The sequence below is a fragment of the Schistosoma mansoni genome, assembly GCF_000237925.1.
Source record: "Schistosoma mansoni, WGS project CABG00000000 data, chromosome 3 unplaced supercontig 0083, strain Puerto Rico, whole genome shotgun sequence".
NCBI classification, from domain to species: Eukaryota; Metazoa; Platyhelminthes; class Trematoda; order Strigeidida; family Schistosomatidae; genus Schistosoma; species Schistosoma mansoni.
The window spans coordinates 750,749-772,221 of record NW_017386008.1 but is presented as its reverse complement, the minus strand read 5'-3'; the positions used below and the strand labels follow the sequence as shown (position 1 = coordinate 772,221).

The 21,473-nt window shown below is 39.0% G+C and overlaps 1 non-coding gene across 1 annotated transcript; it reads left to right on the top strand.

Moving 5' to 3' along the window:
- The first annotated feature begins 9,084 nt into the window (after nucleotides 1-9,084).
- On the top strand, nucleotides 9,085-9,169 carry Smp_tRNA_00812_Tyr_GTA.1.1. Its single transcript has one exon. It is a non-coding gene (tRNA).
- Nucleotides 9,170-21,473: the final 12,304 nt, after the last annotated feature.

Sequence of the window (21,473 nt, the reverse complement as noted above, 5' to 3'; positions counted from 1 at the left end):
TCAGCTGGAAGCTGATTTGTCCTCCTCTCCCACAGAAGGCTGTTGCTGATAGTATCCGGCCAATGTATGTTGAGTATTTTGTGTAGACAACTGTTTATAAATACTTGTACCTTCCTGATGATGGTCGTAGTAGTTCTCCACGTTTCAGCTCCATACAGTAGAACTGTCTTGACGTTCGTATTGAAGATTGTCAATTTGAAGTTAGTTGAGAGTTGTTTTGAGTTCCATATGTTCTTCAATTGTAGAAATGCTGCCCTTGCTTTGCCAATCCTTGCCTTTACATCTCCGATCCGATCCGAGTTATACTGGTGAAGAGCTGATGGTATATTTCTAACATTAAGGAAGTTATTCGTGTATTTCATTCACATAGTTTGTCCCCATTTTATGAATTTAAATAAAGTTAAAAGGATGTGAAGTTATCAAATTTCTAGATTCAGAGAATATCGATTATTGAATAGTCTGTCATCTTCAATCCATTTACCTTACGGATATTTTAATACTATTGACTGAAATCGAAATAAGTGCAAAAGATAATGTTATATCGATTAGCTTGAGTGTATGTCTAGATGTGTGTGCCATGTTTAATAATATATGACGTGATGATTCCCGCCAATTGGAGAGCAGTGAACTATCGATCAGAGCAATGACACACAAAAGCCGTATGAGCAATCTTGAGTACTTATCAGTCCTGCTATCTGCCTAGCTCAGTCAGTTAAGTTCAGAACATCAATAGCAGCCTCTGCAATATATGAATCATTATTCTCAAACATAGGGAAAACAGTAATTAATAGATTGGGTATAACTCAAGAATGGTAAATCGTGCAGTAGTAGTCTATGGGTCAAAATAAAGCTCATAATACCCTCATTTAACTCTACTAAGTAGGTCATCCAATAAATTATAATGTCACCGATATTTCTCATACAAAAAATGGATCCTTACTGGATGTAACTAAACTAAGACCTATAACTCATTTAGTATTGTTTGTTTGAATCTTCTCATCGATGTGTTAGGACTGCAACTGATCAGTTTCTAATTGGACGAAATGCACGTCCTGGATTCCACTGCTAGCTACTATTCATCTTTGCTTACTAAGATCTACAATCTTTTAACAATAAGATTTTGATAATATTCATTTAGACATCTGAAAATATCAATGAATCTATAATTTATATTTCATTGAATTGTGATTGAAAAAAAGCAGATCATATTTGCCAACTTGTAAGTCAGCAAGAAAACGATAATCATTGGTTGGTTGTTTAATTAGATTATTATCAGTAGGGAGTTTTATTTGGGGGAGGGAAGATTTTCAGTAATTTTATAATTGAAATCATGAGTCAATTGAAGCTAGACCACCATGGAAAAAACTGGAAGTACTGGATCGCCGTTTACATCCCAGTGCGGGACTATAAAATTACTAAAAATCTCCACAAAAAACACCTTTCTGTTGAATATCATATGCTTACTAGTGATTGGCTTCATAAGATATTTCCTGGAATTCTAGTGAGAAGCAGTGACCAGTGGAGTTCAACCAGGTCTGTTGTCAGATATGAACTCACTGAAGACAATCGGTGAACGGTTGCTCAATTTTGTAGATTACTTGAAGTTACATATTAACACCATTGGATGCCGGCAAGTTCAGTGGTCTAGAGGTTAAGCGCTCGCTAGCTAGACAAATAGGTCCTGGTTTCGAATCTCGCGAGTTATGATCGTGAATGCGCACTGCCATTGAGGAGTCCCATAATAGGACGAAACGACGTTCAATCCTTCGAAGTTTTCCATGATGGTCTAACTTCAATTGACTCATTATCTCAACTATATAAGATTACTTAAATATATTTATATTAATAGTATCAAACAAAATCATCTTACATCTTACAATTTTCTTCTTATAAACAGAGAAGTAATCAACTACCATTGAAAATAAATCAGGATTCTTTCAATAGACCATGTCGTATTATTGTACTTGATTTAAATGGAATACAAAAAATAGATGAGAAAAAATTCAATCAATTTCATGGTTTCAATTATGAAATTAATAAGAAAATGAAATGCGAGTAAGTCAAAAGTTTGACCAAAAATGAAAAAAAATAAAACAAGAACAAAAATAAAAGAAAGAAAAGTAAAAGAAGCACAAAAAAGAAAACAAGAAAAAAGAAAAACACAAGTAGGGGAAAGAAAAAATATAAAAAAATATAAATCAACAATAAGTATGAAAAGAGAACAAAACGATAAAAAAAAGACAAAGGGTTAATTGTGTCGTAGGTGGACTGACGTGAGGCGTGTGTTTGTGTGGGTGAGTGTGGAGTGACGAAGGATCTGGTTGGTTGAGTTGGAGAGAGTGGAGAGGTGGGGAAACAGGAGTGTAGAGTGTATGATAGGTCAGGTGGTTGCGACTGGTGCTGTTGCGCACAATGTGCATATGTGTTGTGCTGAGGATTGTGAGTGTTGATAGAGGAGTTGCTAGTGAATGAGTGAATGATTCAGTTTGAATGTTCTGTGATGTGCTGTGATGTGATGTGACGATGAGTGTGTCGGTGGTAATGTGATAGGTGGTGTTAGTGTTTAGTTGTCTGGATGTGGGTGTGTTGGTGATATGTAGTTGTTGGTGTGTTATGTATATTCCATGTTACGTGTGTACGAGTGTTGAATGTAGGATGAGATGGTTGAATGTGTGGGATAATTGTGAGTATGTGTGTTGTGTTGTGGGTGTTGGATTGTAGTGTGAAGCGATGTGTTTGTGTGCGAGCGGACGTCCGGCGATAGTTCAGTTGGTAGAGCGGAGGACTGTAGATTGGTGCAGTGATCCTTAGGTCGGTGGTTCGAATCCGCCTCGCCGGAGCTGGTGGGCTTTTGATCCGACATCACTCGATGCATCACACCGACCAGTCAGTCACAAGCTACACTGTGTCGTTGGTCGCCTCACCACAGTGAGTCGGATCGCCAGCGACCAGCACATCGCAAACGTGTCTGTGCGTGCAACCCACCACCCACTCATGGTGTGTAACGGTACAGTCCCCCGTCTAGTCATCGCATCACACCCCACTATTGCCCATCCGTTATGTCGCATCACACCGATCGTCAACTACTCATCCGATGCATTCATTTACCAAATCCAGTCCCATTCAATATCCTTCAGGTGGTCAGACGAACACACACCAACTGATCGATTGAATATCTCGATGAGTTAGTGAGAGGGTGAATCAATGAATCCATGAATGAATGAATGAATGAATGAATGAATGCATGCATGCATGCATGCATGCGTGAAGGATTGGATGATTGATTAAGAGTACGGCACATCACTGATTGACTCGGTGTTCCATTGTAAAACACTGAGACTGTATACAGAATTGATGGTGAAGTGATTCTGACAATGAGTGCTTGTATGTGAGTGTGTGCGTGTGCGTGTGCGTGTGCGTGTGTGTCTCTGATGGTGAGTGTGGATATGTTCTGACGACAATCATTCGCATGAGTGTAGTCGTTGAAGAGAGATTGGTGTGGGACAGATGGTTGTTGTGTAGTATCAGTGGAGTTATTTCTGTATGGAGTTGATGCGACTCGGTGTGTGGGATAGTTGTGTCTGATGGTTGTGAGTGTGTGTGTTCGTGAATTAGTAAATGATGGAATTGAATTTCGATTGGGTTGATGGTGGACACAGTTGTGTTGGTTGTTCAATTTGACTAATGTGTATAGCGATATGATGATTTGTGAGATGGTGTGAATGAATGGTGTACATGTGGATGTATTGAGTGAATGTGTATGTTTGGGTGATTAGGGAGGTGAGGATGATGAAGTGTTGTGTTAGATTTCTGTGTGTGATGCAACACACACGAGGTTGATTGTGTCGTAGGTGGACTGACGTGAGGCGTGTGTTTGTGTGGGTGAGTGTGGAGTGACGAAGGATCTGGTTGGTTGAGTTGGAGAGAGTGGAGAGGTGGGGGAACAGGAGTGTAGAGTGTATGATAGGTCAGGTGGTTGCGACTGGTGCTGTTGCGCACAATGTGCATATGTGTTGTGCTGAGGATTGTGAGTGTTGATAGAGGAGTTGCTAGTGAATGAGTGAATGATTCAGTTTGAATGTTCTGTGATGTGCTGTGATGTGATGTGACGATGAGTGTGTCGGTGGTAATGTGATAGGTGGTGTTAGTGTTTAGTTGTCTGGATGTGGGTGTGTTGGTGATATGTAGTTGTTGGTGTGTTATGTATATTCCATGTTACGTGTGTACGAGTGTTGAATGTAGGATGAGATGGTTGAATGTGTGGGATAATTGTGAGTATGTGTGTTGTGTTGTGGGTGTTGGATTGTAGTGTGAAGCGATGTGTTTGTGTGCGAGCGGACGTCCGGCGATAGCTCAGTTGGTAGAGCGGAGGACTGTAGATTGGTGCAGTGATCCTTAGGTCGGTGGTTCGAATCCGCCTCGCCGGAGCTGGTGGGCTTTTGATCCGACATCACTCGATGCATCACACCGACCAGTCAGTCACAAGCTACACTGTGTCGTTGGTCGCCTCACCACAGTGAGTCGGATCGCCAGCGACCAGCACATCGCAAACGTGTCTGTGCGTGCAACCCACCACCCACTCATGGTGTGTAACGGTACAGTCCCCCGTCTAGTCATCGCATCACACTCCACTATTGCCCATCCGTTATGTCGCATCACACCGATCGTCAACTACTCATCCGATGCATTCATTTACCAAATCCAGTCCCATTCAATATCCTTCAGGTGGTCAGACGAACACACACCAACTGATCGATTGAATATCTCGATGAGTTAGTGAGAGGGTGAATCAATGAATCCATGAATGAATGAATGAATGAATGAATGAATGCATGCATGCATGCATGCATGCGTGAAGGATTGGATGATTGATTAAGAGTACGGCACATCACTGATTGACTCGGTGTTCCATTGTAAAACACTGAGACTGTATACAGAATTGATGGTGAAGTGATTCTGACAATGAGTGCTTGTATGTGAGTGTGTGCGTGTGCGTGTGCGTGTGTGTCTCTGATGGTGAGTGTGGATATGTTCTGACGACAATCATTCGCATGAGTGTAGTCGTTGAAGAGAGATTGGTGTGGGACAGATGGTTGTTGTGTAGTATCAGTGGAGTTATTTCTGTATGGAGTTGATGCGACTCGGTGTGTGGGATAGTTGTGTCTGATGGTTGTGAGTGTGTGTGTTCGTGAATTAGTAAATGATGGAATTGAATTTCGATTGGGTTGATGGTGGACACAGTTGTGTTGGTTGTTCAATTTGACTAATGTGTATAGCGATATGATGATTTGTGAGATGGTGTGAATGAATGGTGTACATGTGGATGTATTGAGTGAATGTGTATGTTTGGGTGATTAGGGAGGTGAGGATGATGAAGTGTTGTGTTAGATTTCTGTGTGTGATGCAACACACACGAGGTTGATTGTGTCGTAGGTGGACTGACGTGAGGCGTGTGTTTGTGTGGGTGAGTGTGGAGTGACGAAGGATCTGGTTGGTTGAGTTGGAGAGAGTGGAGAGGTGGGGGAACAGGAGTGTAGAGTGTATGATAGGTCAGGTGGTTGCGACTGGTGCTGTTGCGCACAATGTGCATATGTGTTGTGCTGAGGATTGTGAGTGTTGATAGAGGAGTTGCTAGTGAATGAGTGAATGATTCAGTTTGAATGTTCTGTGATGTGCTGTGATGTGATGTGACGATGAGTGTGTCGGTGGTAATGTGATAGGTGGTGTTAGTGTTTAGTTGTCTGGATGTGGGTGTGTTGGTGATATGTAGTTGTTGGTGTGTTATGTATATTCCATGTTACGTGTGTACGAGTGTTGAATGTAGGATGAGATGGTTGAATGTGTGGGATAATTGTGAGTATGTGTGTTGTGTTGTGGGTGTTGGATTGTAGTGTGAAGCGATGTGTTTGTGTGCGAGCGGACGTCCGGCGATAGCTCAGTTGGTAGAGCGGAGGACTGTAGATTGGTGCAGTGATCCTTAGGTCGGTGGTTCGAATCCGCCTCGCCGGAGCTGGTGGGCTTTTGATCCGACATCACTCGATGCATCACACCGACCAGTCAGTCACAAGCTACACTGTGTCGTTGGTCGCCTCACCACAGTGAGTCGGATCGCCAGCGACCAGCACATCGCAAACGTGTCTGTGCGTGCAACCCACCACCCACTCATGGTGTGTAACGGTACAGTCCCCCGTCTAGTCATCGCATCACACTCCACTATTGCCCATCCGTTATGTCGCATCACACCGATCGTCAACTACTCATCCGATGCATTCATTTACCAAATCCAGTCCCATTCAATATCCTTCAGGTGGTCAGACGAACACACACCAACTGATCGATTGAATATCTCGATGAGTTAGTGAGAGGGTGAATCAATCCATGAATGAATGAATGAATGAATGAATGAATGCATGCATGCATGCATGCATGCGTGAAGGATTGGATGATTGATTAAGAGTACGGCACATCACTGATTGACTCGGTGTTCCATTGTAAAACACTGAGACTGTATACAGAATTGATGGTGAAGTGATTCTGACAATGAGTGCTTGTATGTGAGTGTGTGCGTGTGCGTGTGCGTGTGTGTCTCTGATGGTGAGTGTGGATATGTTCTGACGACAATCATTCGCATGAGTGTAGTCGTTGAAGAGAGATTGGTGTGGGACAGATGGTTGTTGTGTAGTATCAGTGGAGTTATTTCTGTATGGAGTTGATGCGACTCGGTGTGTGGGATAGTTGTGTCTGATGGTTGTGAGTGTGTGTGTTCGTGAATTAGTAAATGATGGAATTGAATTTCGATTGGGTTGATGGTGGACACAGTTGTGTTGGTTGTTCAATTTGACTAATGTGTATAGCGATATGATGATTTGTGAGATGGTGTGAATGAATGGTGTACATGTGGATGTATTGAGTGAATGTGTATGTTTGGGTGATTAGGGAGGTGAGGATGATGAAGTGTTGTGTTAGATTTCTGTGTGTGATGCAACACACACGAGGTTGATTGTGTCGTAGGTGGACTGACGTGAGGCGTGTGTTTGTGTGGGTGAGTGTGGAGTGACGAAGGATCTGGTTGGTTGAGTTGGAGAGAGTGGAGAGGTGGGGGAACAGGAGTGTAGAGTGTATGATAGGTCAGGTGGTTGCGACTGGTGCTGTTGCGCACAATGTGCATATGTGTTGTGCTGAGGATTGTGAGTGTTGATAGAGGAGTTGCTAGTGAATGAGTGAATGATTCAGTTTGAATGTTCTGTGATGTGCTGTGATGTGATGTGACGATGAGTGTGTCGGTGGTAATGTGATAGGTGGTGTTAGTGTTTAGTTGTCTGGATGTGGGTGTGTTGGTGATATGTAGTTGTTGGTGTGTTATGTATATTCCATGTTACGTGTGTACGAGTGTTGAATGTAGGATGAGATGGTTGAATGTGTGGGATAATTGTGAGTATGTGTGTTGTGTTGTGGGTGTTGGATTGTAGTGTGAAGCGATGTGTTTGTGTGCGAGCGGACGTCCGGCGATAGCTCAGTTGGTAGAGCGGAGGACTGTAGATTGGTGCAGTGATCCTCAGGTCGGTGGTTCGAGTCCGCCTCGCCGGAGCTGGTGGGCTTTTGATCCGACATCACTCGATGCATCACACCGACCAGTCAGTCACAAGCTACACTGTGTCGTTGGTCGCCTCACCACAGTGAGTCGGATCGCCAGCGACCAGCACATCGCAAACGTGTCTGTGCGTGCAACCCACCACCCACTCATGGTGTGTAACGGTACAGTCCCCCGTCTAGTCATCGCATCACACTCCACTATTGCCCATCCGTTATGTCGCATCACACCGATCGTCAACTACTCATCCGATGCATTCATTTACCAAATCCAGTCCCATTCAATATCCTTCAGGTGGTCAGACGAACACACACCAACTGATCGATTGAATATCTCGATGAGTTAGTGAGAGGGTGAATCAATGAATCCATGAATGAATGAATGAATGAATGAATGAATGCATGCATGCATGCATGCATGCGTGAAGGATTGGATGATTGATTAAGAGTACGGCACATCACTGATTGACTCGGTGTTCCATTGTAAAACACTGAGACTGTATACAGAATTGATGGTGAAGTGATTCTGACAATGAGTGCTTGTATGTGAGTGTGTGCGTGTGCGTGTGCGTGTGTGTCTCTGATGGTGAGTGTGGATATGTTCTGACGACAATCATTCGCATGAGTGTAGTCGTTGAAGAGAGATTGGTGTGGGACAGATGGTTGTTGTGTAGTATCAGTGGAGTTATTTCTGTATGGAGTTGATGCGACTCGGTGTGTGGGATAGTTGTGTCTGATGGTTGTGAGTGTGTGTGTTCGTGAATTAGTAAATGATGGAATTGAATTTCGATTGGGTTGATGGTGGACACAGTTGTGTTGGTTGTTCAATTTGACTAATGTGTATAGCGATATGATGATTTGTGAGATGGTGTGAATGAATGGTGTACATGTGGATGTATTGAGTGAATGTGTATGTTTGGGTGATTAGGGAGGTGAGGATGATGAAGTGTTGTGTTAGATTTCTGTGTGTGATGCAACACACACGAGGTTGATTGTGTCGTAGGTGGACTGACGTGAGGCGTGTGTTTGTGTGGGTGAGTGTGGAGTGACGAAGGATCTGGTTGGTTGAGTTGGAGAGAGTGGAGAGGTGGGGGAACAGGAGTGTAGAGTGTATGATAGGTCAGGTGGTTGCGACTGGTGCTGTTGCGCACAATGTGCATATGTGTTGTGCTGAGGATTGTGAGTGTTGATAGAGGAGTTGCTAGTGAATGAGTGAATGATTCAGTTTGAATGTTCTGTGATGTGCTGTGATGTGATGTGACGATGAGTGTGTCGGTGGTAATGTGATAGGTGGTGTTAGTGTTTAGTTGTCTGGATGTGGGTGTGTTGGTGATATGTAGTTGTTGGTGTGTTATGTATATTCCATGTTACGTGTGTACGAGTGTTGAATGTAGGATGAGATGGTTGAATGTGTGGGATAATTGTGAGTATGTGTGTTGTGTTGTGGGTGTTGGATTGTAGTGTGAAGCGATGTGTTTGTGTGCGAGCGGACGTCCGGCGATAGTTCAGTTGGTAGAGCGGAGGACTGTAGATTGGTGCAGTGATCCTTAGGTCGGTGGTTCGAATCCGCCTCGCCGGAGCTGGTGGGCTTTTGATCCGACATCACTCGATGCATCACACCGACCAGTCAGTCACAAGCTACACTGTGTCGTTGGTCGCCTCACCACAGTGAGTCGGATCGCCAGCGACCAGCACATCGCAAACGTGTCTGTGCGTGCAACCCACCACCCACTCATGGTGTGTAACGGTACAGTCCCCCGTCTAGTCATCGCATCACACTCCACTATTGCCCATCCGTTATGTCGCATCACACCGATCGTCAACTACTCATCCGATCGTCAACTACTCATCCGATGCATTCAATATCCTTCAGGTGGTCACATTCAATATCCTTCAGGTGGTCAGACGAACACACACCAACTGATCGATTGAATATCTCGATGAGTTAGTGAGAGGGTGAATCAATGAATCCATGAATGAATGAATGAATGAATGAATGAATGCATGCATGCATGCATGCATGCGTGAAGGATTGGATGATTGATTAAGAGTACGGCACATCACTGATTGACTCGGTGTTCCATTGTAAAACACTGAGACTGTATACAGAATTGATGGTGAAGTGATTCTGACAATGAGTGCTTGTATGTGAGTGTGTGCGTGTGCGTGTGCGTGTGCGTGTGTGTCTCTGATGGTGAGTGTGGATATGTTCTGACGACAATCATTCGCATGAGTGTAGTCGTTGAAGAGAGATTGGTGTGGGACAGATGGTTGTTGTGTAGTATCAGTGGAGTTATTTCTGTATGGAGTTGATGCGACTCGGTGTGTGGGATAGTTGTGTCTGATGGTTGTGAGTGTGTGTGTTCGTGAATTAGTAAATGATGGAATTGAATTTCGATTGGGTTGATGGTGGACACAGTTGTGTTGGTTGTTCAATTTGACTAATGTGTATAGCGATATGATGATTTGTGAGATGGTGTGAATGAATGGTGTACATGTGGATGTATTGAGTGAATGTGTATGTTTGGGTGATTAGGGAGGTGAGGATGATGAAGTGTTGTGTTAGATTTCTGTGTGTGATGCAACACACACGAGGTTGATTGTGTCGTAGGTGGACTGACGTGAGGCGTGTGTTTGTGTGGGTGAGTGTGGAGTGACGAAGGATCTGGTTGGTTGAGTTGGAGAGAGTGGAGAGGTGGGGGAACAGGAGTGTAGAGTGTATGATAGGTCAGGTGGTTGCGACTGGTGCTGTTGCGCACAATGTGCATATGTGTTGTGCTGAGGATTGTGAGTGTTGATAGAGGAGTTGCTAGTGAATGAGTGAATGATTCAGTTTGAATGTTCTGTGATGTGCTGTGATGTGATGTGACGATGAGTGTGTCGGTGGTAATGTGATAGGTGGTGTTAGTGTTTAGTTGTCTGGATGTGGGTGTGTTGGTGATATGTAGTTGTTGGTGTGTTATGTATATTCCATGTTACGTGTGTACGAGTGTTGAATGTAGGATGAGATGGTTGAATGTGTGGGATAATTGTGAGTATGTGTGTTGTGTTGTGGGTGTTGGTTTTTGGTTTGATTCGACATATTTGTTCTCTTTTAATTGGTAATTTTTTCATTTATTTTCATCATTTTCTTTTTAATATAATTTTAATAATTCCATCATTTCTAGTCCACTTCTTCTTCGATTTACCTTCTATAGTTTTTTTCCGTCTGGTGTCTTTCGTCTTTTTCGTTTTTCTTTTAATTTTTTTTGATTTATTTTATTTTATTAACGTTTCTTAAAGCTTTTTTGCCGAATTTCTTTTCTTCTCTTTTTTGTTTTGATTTTTTTCTTTTTCTTATTTCCTTTCTTTTTTTGTTTTGTATCCCTTTGGATATTTAATGGTTTTTCTTTATCATATTCTCAATTCAATTTTCTTTTCACCACTCTTGGTGGATCAATTGAAGTTAGACATTAACACCGTTGGATGCCGGCTCAGTGGTCTATCGGTTAAGGGCTTTGGCTCGAGACTGATAGGTCCTGGGTGTGAATCCCGCGAGATTGGGTTCGTGGATTCTCACTACTGAGGAGTCCCATAATAGGACGAAACGGCCGTCCAGTGCTTCCAGGTTTTCGATGGTGGTCTAGCTTCAATTGTCTCATGATTTCAACTCTATAGATTGTTCTACACAGTTGACGTTATTATTCGAATGAATATCATTTATATGATGTTTAAATAGGATCGACTTATCAGTTATATAGTGGATTAATTATCATGAAACTATATTATTATTACTATTATTATTATTATTATTATTATTAGCTTTATTCAATATTATATTATTTGGTACAAAATCGAATTCTCAGCATAAAGTATTTCAACATGTTTACGTTTCTTATTTCTTCGTTGCTTCTGATGATAAACATTCAGTGATCGCCAGTTGGATGTCAGCAGTTCAGTCAATCGATATATGAATAATGTATATTCTTTTTTGCTGTATGTTCCCAGCAAATACGACATCTTTGATTAGACCTTTTGGAACTTTTACAGCGAAAGGTTGTACAGTTTTCAGAAACGCACCGGAATAGGTTGTGTGCTTGATAGCCATAATGATGTATTAAAACAAACAATATTAGATAACTTGTTGAAATATATATAGATGACGGGAAACAGGTAGCCCAGATGTTTAAGCAGGCCGCCCAAATTAGTAGAATAATACAATGAACTATTTTCCCTTTCTTCCCTATAATCTTTTAGAAGATTCTTTACTTGATTGTATAGTTCAACTTTATCTAGTTTTCTATTTGATAATGATAAATTTGATTTAGTATTACTTCATAAAATTATAATAACAAATGATATAGCCTATTTATTTTGTTCATTAGTTTAGTGTGATATATAATTTAGGTAGTCGTTGAATATTACAACATACCATCGCGTTATCCACTTTAGCTAATGAGTCCTGATAACCACTTGTTTGTGCATTGGGGTGAAGTTTAAATTCACATATTATTGTTTGTCACAATCATCCTATTGATGTTTAGGATTGTAATTGATTAGTCCCAGAGTGAACATCAACTGTGAGATGCAAGTACGTCCGGCTGACGTGTCCCAAATAGGACGAAACACGCCTCCTGGATTCCACTTCTTGAGACAATCAATCTTTGTTTTGTAATCCTTGTGAATTAAGGCTATATCGAGGTAATACGCACAATATGCACATATGCCAATAAGAGACTGACCAGTTGCAGTCCTAAAAACATCAATAGGAAGATTCAAACAAATAATACTAAGTGAATTCAAACTTCATCCCATTACACAAGCAAATGGCTATCCCATAGTACATATCAATTTAAGCAGGTACATCCAACTGACAACTCCCATATAAGATAAAACGCATTTTCAAGATATAAGTGATAGTCATATTTCATCTATTTGACAAAGAAAAGCATTTGTAATAGTTCCAGCTTTTATTTCAGTTTGTTTCTTTCAAGTTTTACTTGTCGACTTATTGTTCATCATTATTTATTCAATAACTGGTGTCTTTCTGTTAACACAATAACAAACTTTATCTTAATAGATTATTGTTTATATTATGATTTATGATGGATTTATACGTCGTTTTTTACTTGATATAGTCTGTCGACCTATGGATTCTCTTCAAGGGATGGTATAGTGAATAAGTTCAGAATTCAGAAGGGGTTTTGTGGAGATTTCAGTATTTTTCATAGTTGAAATCATGAGTCAATTGAAGCTAGATCACCATGGAAAACCTGAAAGTACTGGACGGCCATTTCGTCATATTATGGGACTCCCCAGCAGTGCGCAACCACGATCCCGCCTCACGAGATTCGAACACAGAGCCTACCAGTCTCGCGCTAGAGCACTTTACTGATAGACCACTGAACCAGCATTCAGCGGTATTAATGTCTAACTTCAACCAAATCACGAAGTTTGAGCAACCATTCACCAATTGTCTTCAGTGAGTTGATATCTCACAACAGACGTGGTTTGAACTCCACTGGTCACTGCTTCTCACTAGAACTCCAGGACATGTATCGTGAAGTCAGTCACTAGTGAGCATATGATTATAGATCAGAAGGGGTTTTTGTGGAAATTTCAGTATTTTCATAGTTGAAATCATGAATCAATTGAAGCTAGATAACCATGGAAAACCTGGAAGTATTCGACAGCCGTTTCGTTCTTCAAAATTAGTTAAAAGTGTTTATATGTTTGGTTTTAATGTTTTACATTGTTGTAAATTAAGATTAATAATAAGTAGTTAACGTGTTTTTAGTTTGTAGTGCCGCAATTCGTTAATCGTTCGTTTCGATAACCGATATAATTCTAATCTTAACGGCGCGTAAAATCAAAAGACAAAGGATATCAGCAACTACAGTTTATTGTTGAATAACTCAGGTCAGAAAGTTAACAACACCTGAGCGAATAATAACGAGCGAGTGAACAGGCGAATAAGCGAAGGAAGTGAACGAGGCGGAAATGACATGCAGTGGAGATGGCTGGGAAACCAACTCGATTTAACCAAGCGTTAATCAACATTTATAGTCGGACAAAAATGAGTAACAGACATATGATGAATAAGATACGAAGTGTACACATATATGCTCATATAAAAGTATAGCCAAGTTTAATAAGCGAATAATGAACAAGATCAAAATATGACTCATAATGGATAGGTGAATTGGCTTGGACAGTAGCTAGGATAAAGTATATGGGCTTAACAAATAAACTGATACTACAAGTTTACTAAAACAAATAACTAGAATAATGATAAACAAAGTAATGCGATGTATCTAAGTAATGGTTACTTATGTAACTGGATAACTGGGATCTTTTAAGTAATTTATGATCAAAAAAAAAAAAAAAACAAAACCATTAACTAGAAGAATAGATATTTTGATGAAGTTTTACTCTCTGAGCTGGATAGTTTGATCGTGGAGTTTGTGCTGATGATGTTGTTAAGATGGATAATTAAAACTTCACAATCAAACTATCCAGCTCAGGGAACAAAACTCAATCAAAATCATCCATCTGAGCTATAAATCTTCTCCACTATATTAAAATAGATATTTTATTCAATAGAACTTTATTCTTATACATAGAATCATTGATAGAATTATAAACATGTTTAGATCTAACAAACGATTGAAAGAAGTCAGTTTTACAGGTCATTCATTCACCGATCAATTAAAGCTTAGTTGATAGGCTTAATTCTTGCTCAATATATCATAAATAGAACTCGAAATCAAATAATCATCACCAGTTTTCTATTAGACAAATAATTTCTCAGCAGTGCACATCCACAACCTCGCTTCGCGAGATTCGAACCCAGGGATCGTGGATATGCATTGCTGAGGAGTCCCACGATATGGCGAAACGGTCGTCCAGTGCTTCCAGATTTTCCTTGATGGTCCAGATTTAATTGACTAATGATTTCAACTATGAAAATACTGAAATCTCCAAAAAAACCTTCTGATTAATGTCTAACTTCAATCAATCCACGAAGTTGAGCAACCGTTCAACAATTATCTTCAGTGAGTTACCATCTCACTGGTCACTGCTTATCACTAGAACTCCAGGAAATATCCTATGAAGTCATTCACTAGTGAGCATATGATCAATTATTGTTAATCTGTGACGATAGTTATCTTCAAATTAGAATTGACTGAATTGTTTTGTAAGCAAGAACCTAATTGATAGAGAATTTCGGGATGTTAGACAGCAGAAAGTTAAATAATTCAAGTAATTTGTTTTCTACATTAATTCTGTCTATTGATCTCCCTCCTGTTAATAAACACGACTGGGCCCAAGTAATATTTGATTATATCATCATCCTACTTATAAGTAGTTTAAAAAATATATCGTAAATATTACAGAGTCACTAACTTACACCTGTTACCCCTGGTCGAGGAGCACAGGCCGCTAACCAACATTCTTCATCCAACTCTGTCCTTAGCCTTCCTTTCCAGTTCTTTCCACTTGTTATTCATCCTTTTCATATCCGCTTCAATCTCCCGGCGTAATGTGTTCTTTGGCCTTTGCCACAGAGTCACTAAGTTTTATTTATATTAGATAGTCGTATTGTTGTTATAACTTGAAAAGAAAACAGTATTCTTGATTTACGACATAGATTAAAACATTAAAGATTAACGTATTTCATTAATTTAAACATGAGTTGTCAAGTTACAACTACATTAGTCTTTTTTTCGGAGAGATTTGTTCGCGTTTTAATAGCTAAGTATAACACAAGCAAATGGCTATCAGGACTCAGTACCTACGGCGATAACGCGATGGTGTTTCGAGCAAACGGCGTTGGGTCTGAGTCCTAGAGTGAATACCAAACTCTGAGGTGCAGATAAGTTGAGCTGATGATTACCAAATAGGACGAAACGTGTGTCCTGGATTCCACTGCTATCCACTATCCATCTTTTCTTAGAATGCTATGTATTTTGGTTTATTCTTTTGCGTAATTTAATATTCAGTATTTTTGAATTCACTTGATATTGTTTGGTTGAATCTTTCCATTGATGTTTAGGACTGTAATTGATCAATCTCTTATTGGCATATGTATATACTGTGCGTATTGCCTCGATATTGCCTTAATTCAACTGAAGCTAGACCATTATGGAAAATGTGAAAGTACTGAACGGTCGTTTCGTTCTAGTACTGAACTCTTCAACAGTGCTCACCCACGATCCCGCTGACGCGCGAGACCGATAGGCCCTGGGTTCGAACTAAATAACATTAAAGTGTTCATTCTAAGCATAATGCCTTTGATCATTTAGCAGATTAAATTGATAAACTTTAAGTAGGCTTATTTTGATGAAAATTACTATAAGCTGATTTGTATAACAGTATAGTTGAACAATCTGTTGATCGATGAAGTTAGGAATATACAATGTTAGATATCGGCTTTATATCTATCAAATATATACTTATGGGTAAACAGGTTTCTAATGTCTACCTTCAAGTTTTCTATGGTTCTTGAGTTGGAACCATTTTTCAATGAGAATAATCTTGAAACATTCTCAATATCTCTAGTATATAGATCAGAAAATCCTGGGTTCGAATCTCGCTCGCGACTGCAGGATCGTGGATGTGCGCTGCCACTGGGGAGTTCCATAATAGGACGAAACGGCCGTCCAATGCTTCCAGGTTTTCCATAATGGTCTAGCTTCAAATGACTCATGATTTCAACTATATATAATCACATTATTATTTGTTTAACTAAACTGGTAGATTGAATCTATAATTTACCATTGTAATACTGAAGGATTTTCAAATTACATTATGTATGTATGTGTGTATGTGTTTGTATGTGTACATGTTTACCTATCTATTTATACTATATCCACTATACATATGTGTATATATATACCAACAATTGTTTGTTTCTTTTGACTTCATCAGTTCAGTATGTTATAGATGACGATATGTAAAACCGGTAAATTGGTAACAAATGAATATGTAGAAAGCCTAACTAATAGATACATTTATGTATCTATACCGATTTGACGGAGATCATTTGTATGGCAATTAGGATAGATGTATATGTGTGCCTGGTCCTACGTTGTAACTGATTGACTGACTGAATGACTGACTAAACATTAACATCGTTAGATTCCAGCCAACTTAGTGATCTAGAGGTTAAGCATTCGTATGCAAAACAAAAGGTTCTGGGTCCGAATCCCAAGAGAAGAAACATGGATGCTCACTGTTGAGGAGTCTCATACTATGATGAAACGGCTATTCAGTGCTTCCAGGTTTTCAATGGTGGTCTAACATCAATCAATTCATGATCTCAACTGAAAATGATTTAAATACTTTCATCTCATCAGCTTAGTACTGAAATTTAGATCTTAAGAATGAGTTTATAATTAGATGAAATTTGTATCATAGATTCAATTTGTAGTCTCTATGGAAAAATCCGTGTCAAGTGTAAATATATAGACCGTATCGAGAGATCTGTTCGTGGACCTATTTCCCAACAGTTAGCGATTATATTCAGCTCTGAATACTAGAAACAACGACAACAAAAATACTAATCCTCATATTATTGAATAATGAATATTGTATAGTAAGCAGAGATGGATAGTGGCTAGCAGTGGAATCCAGTTTGACGCGCATTTCGTCCTATTTGGGACTCGTCACCCGGATGTACCTGCATTTCAGAGATCATGTTCACCAGTTGCAGTCCTAAACATCAATGGAAAGATACAAACAAATAATACTAAGTGAATTCAAACTTCATCCCACTGCACAAGCAAATGCCTATCAGGACTCAGTAGCTGAGTGGATAACGTGATGGCGTTTGAAGCGAAAGGTACTGGGTCCGAGTCCCAGAGTGAATATTAACTGTGAGATGCAGGTTCATCCAGCTGACGAGTCTCAAATAGGACGAAATGCGCGTCAAACTGGATTCCACTGCTAGCCACTATCCATCTTTGCTTATAAAGAAGATTATTGTTTACATAAGGCGTTTCTGAAAAGAAAAAAATAAACGGTTGTCCAAATTATGAAATGATAGTAGTTTGAAGCTCACTCCCTAAATGATTTGCATCAATGATAAACATAAATTTTTGTCACATGGGAATTATGGGCAAGGTTGATTAATCCATGAGATGATGACTAAATAGAGGGATACTAAATAATAAAAGAAATCATCATGATTAGTTAATACATACACTTATTTATTAGATGACCATAGAATTATTGTGTTTACACGGTTGGATGCCGGTTACCTCAGTGGTCTAGTGGTTGAGCTCTCGCACGTGATACTGACAGGTCCTGAGTTCGAATCTCGTGAGGCGGGATCATGGATGAGCACTGCTGAGGAGTACCACAAGAAGACGAAACGACCGTTCAATGCTTCCAGGTTTTCCATGGTGATCCAGCTTCAATTGATTCATGACCTTAACTATTAAAATTACTATAATATCTACAACCCCCCCCTCTTCTGATATTACTTTGATATGCCTAAATTATCAAGTTTGATTTATTCCTCCTTCTATACTTTGTATAATAACTAAACAAAACCAAATAGAATAAAAGTTAATTCCTTAGGGGGTTTTAGTTCAGAAAAAAGAGGATGATTAACTTGTCAGATATTATACTACACCTTAATTCTACACTTAATGTACCTCTATCATTACCATGTTGTATTTAAAAATGGAAAGCAATCATAATGGACTAATGTCAATATTCATGTCATACTTTAAAATCATAGTGTTTTTTTCATAGTTGAGATCATGAGTCAATTGAAGCTACATCACCATGGAAGCACTGGACGACCATTTCGTCCTATTGTGGGACTCCTCGGTAGTGCATATCCACGATCCCGCCTCACGAGATTCAAACCCATGACCTACAAGTCTCGCGTCAGAGCACTTAACATCTAGACCACTGAACTTGCCGGCATCCAACGGTATTAATGTCTAACTTCAACCAATCCATGAAGTTGAGCAACTATGAAAAATACTGAAATCTCCACAATTCCCCTTCTGATCATAATATTTACTGAGAATATTCTAGATGACAGATTATTTAATTGAAACAATATTGATAGAAAAACTGATGAACATTATTTCAGTCCCAAATAGGACGTAACGCGTACTGAATTCTACTGCTAGCCACTATCCATCTTTGTTTACATTATTTCAGTAATATACAATTTCAAGTATGATCCATAAATCACTGTGTTTGAAAGCTATTTAATCGTTTTAGTAACATTAAAAGCAAGATGGTTATATAAGGTCATCTTAAGATTATTTGATAGTCAACTGGATTATGAATACCTCGATATTTAAGAGGAAATTATGGGATACAATGAACAGCTTGCAATCAATTAGAAGATTTGGATTCAACAGATGATATAACACACTCCAGATCATACACATCAACAAATTCAAATGAAGATAACTAGTATAGCAACAGTCTATGTATCAATGAAAATATCAACATACACAGAGGGAAAACCAACATCCTCGAATACAACACAGTGAACACCAAACCAATCACACTTGATGGACAAACTCTAGAGGATGTGGAATCTTTCATTCACCTGAACAGTAGCATCATCAATAAATAAGGAGGATACGATGAAGATGTAAAGGTGAGGATTGACAAAGAAAGGACACCATTTCCACAATCGAACAACATATGGAACTCAAAACAAACCTCAATCAACATCAAACTCACAATATTCAATACGAACATCAATTATTATTATTATTATTAATTATACTATATGGAGATGAATCTTGGAGAACTAACACAATCATCATCAAAATGGTACAATTATTTATAAACAATTATCTACTCAAGATATCCAATGTTCGTTGACTGAATACCATCAGAATGAGACTATTGTAGAAGAGAAGAGATCAGCTTGCAGTTGAAGAATAAATTAGGAAGAGAAATAGGAAGTGGATAGGACATACTTCGAGGAAATCACAAGAAAATTGCATTACGAAGCAAGCGCTTAACTGGAATCGTGGAAAGAAACGGAAAATCGGAAGACTGAAGAACACACTGAGTGGAGAATTGGAATTAGACATGAAAGTGATGCATAGAAAGTGGAAATAATTGGAAAGGATTTCGTAGGACATAGTTGGATGAAGAGTATCCTGGGTTCGAATTCCGTGAGCGGGATCATGGATTCGCACTACTGAGTAGCCCCATTCTAGGATGAAATAATCATCCAGTACTTCCAGGTTTTTCATGGTGTTCTTGCTTTAATTGGCACATGACTTCAACCATTAAGTTACCACAATATATACAAAACCCCTCTCTGATGATAATCGTCTTATGCTCACTAGTGACTGACTTCAAGAAGTATTTCATGAAGTTCTAGTGAGAAGCCATGACTAGTGGAGTTCAATTTGGTCTATTGTGAGATAGTAACTCACTGAGGACAATGATGGATGGTTGCTCAATTTCATGGATTGGTTGAAGTTAGACATTAACACCGTTGGATGCCGGTCAGCTGAGTAGTCTAGAGGTTAACAGTTCGCACATCAGACTAAAGTACTTGGGTTCGAATCCCGTGAGCGGGATCGTGTCTGCACACTGTTCAGTAGTTCCATACTAAGACGAAATAATCATCCAGTACTTACAAGTTTTTCATAATGAATTAACTTTCTTCTTTTAAAAAAAAAATCAAAATTCTATTTCGTTTTTGTTCAATATTCAAATTTTTTTGGGGGTGGGGGGGAGGGGGCGGGAAATTAACATTTTAAGTTATTAAAAAATTTTGTATATTTTAATTGAATAAAATGAATGTTTTGTTTAAATATATTCAAATCTAATTAAAGCGCACTCTCTAATCACCATGGTAACAATCATCATCATAATAATAATTAATCTAATTAAGTTGTTAACATTGATTCATCTAAAAATTGTAAACAATTTATGTAAACATTAAATTAGATTGAATAATCATGTTTTGTTTTTCCTTTATAAACAATTACATAATTGAATATATAATTTGAATGAATAAAGATTAATGATGTAATCTTCCTTCCTTCCTTCCTTACTTACTTACTTACTTACTTACCTACTTACTTACTTACTTACTTACTTACTTACGTACTTACTTACTTACTTACTTACTTCGGCCTGTTACCCCTCGTGGAGGAGCATGAGCCGCACAGTAGTATTCTTTATTCAACCCTGTCCTGGACAATCCTTTCAACTAGAGCGTTTTATTCAAACTTCCTTGAACTACAAGATATCCACTGGATTTTCTTAATTAATTTTTATTATTATATGACTACATATTCATAATGATAATTCTGGTACTTACTTACTAACACCTGTTACTCATCCTCAAGGAGCATACACAGTTCACCAACACTCTCCATCCAACTTTGTCCTAAGAAATCCTTTCCAATTATTTCCACTTTCTATGCATCACTTTCATGTCTAATTCCAATTCTCCACTCAGTGTGTTCTTCAGTCTTCCGATTTTCCGTTTCTTTCCACGATTCCAGTTAAGCGCTTGCTTCGTAATGCAATTTTCTTGTGATTTCCTCGAAGTATGTCCTATCCACTTCCTATTTCTCTTCCTAATTTATTCTTCAACTGCAAGCTGATCTCTTCTCTTCTACAATAGTCTCATTCTGATGGTATTCAGTCAACGAACATTGGATATCTTGAGTAGATAATTGTTTATAAATAATTGTACCATTTTGATGATGATTGTGTTAGTTCTCCAAGATTCATCTCCATATAGTATAATTAATAATAATAATAATAATAATTGATGTTCGTATTGAATATTGTGAGTTTGATGTTGATTGAGGTTTGTTTTGAGTTCCATATGTTGTTCGATTGTGGAAATGGTGTCCTTTCTTTGTCAATCCTCACCTTTACATCTTCATCGT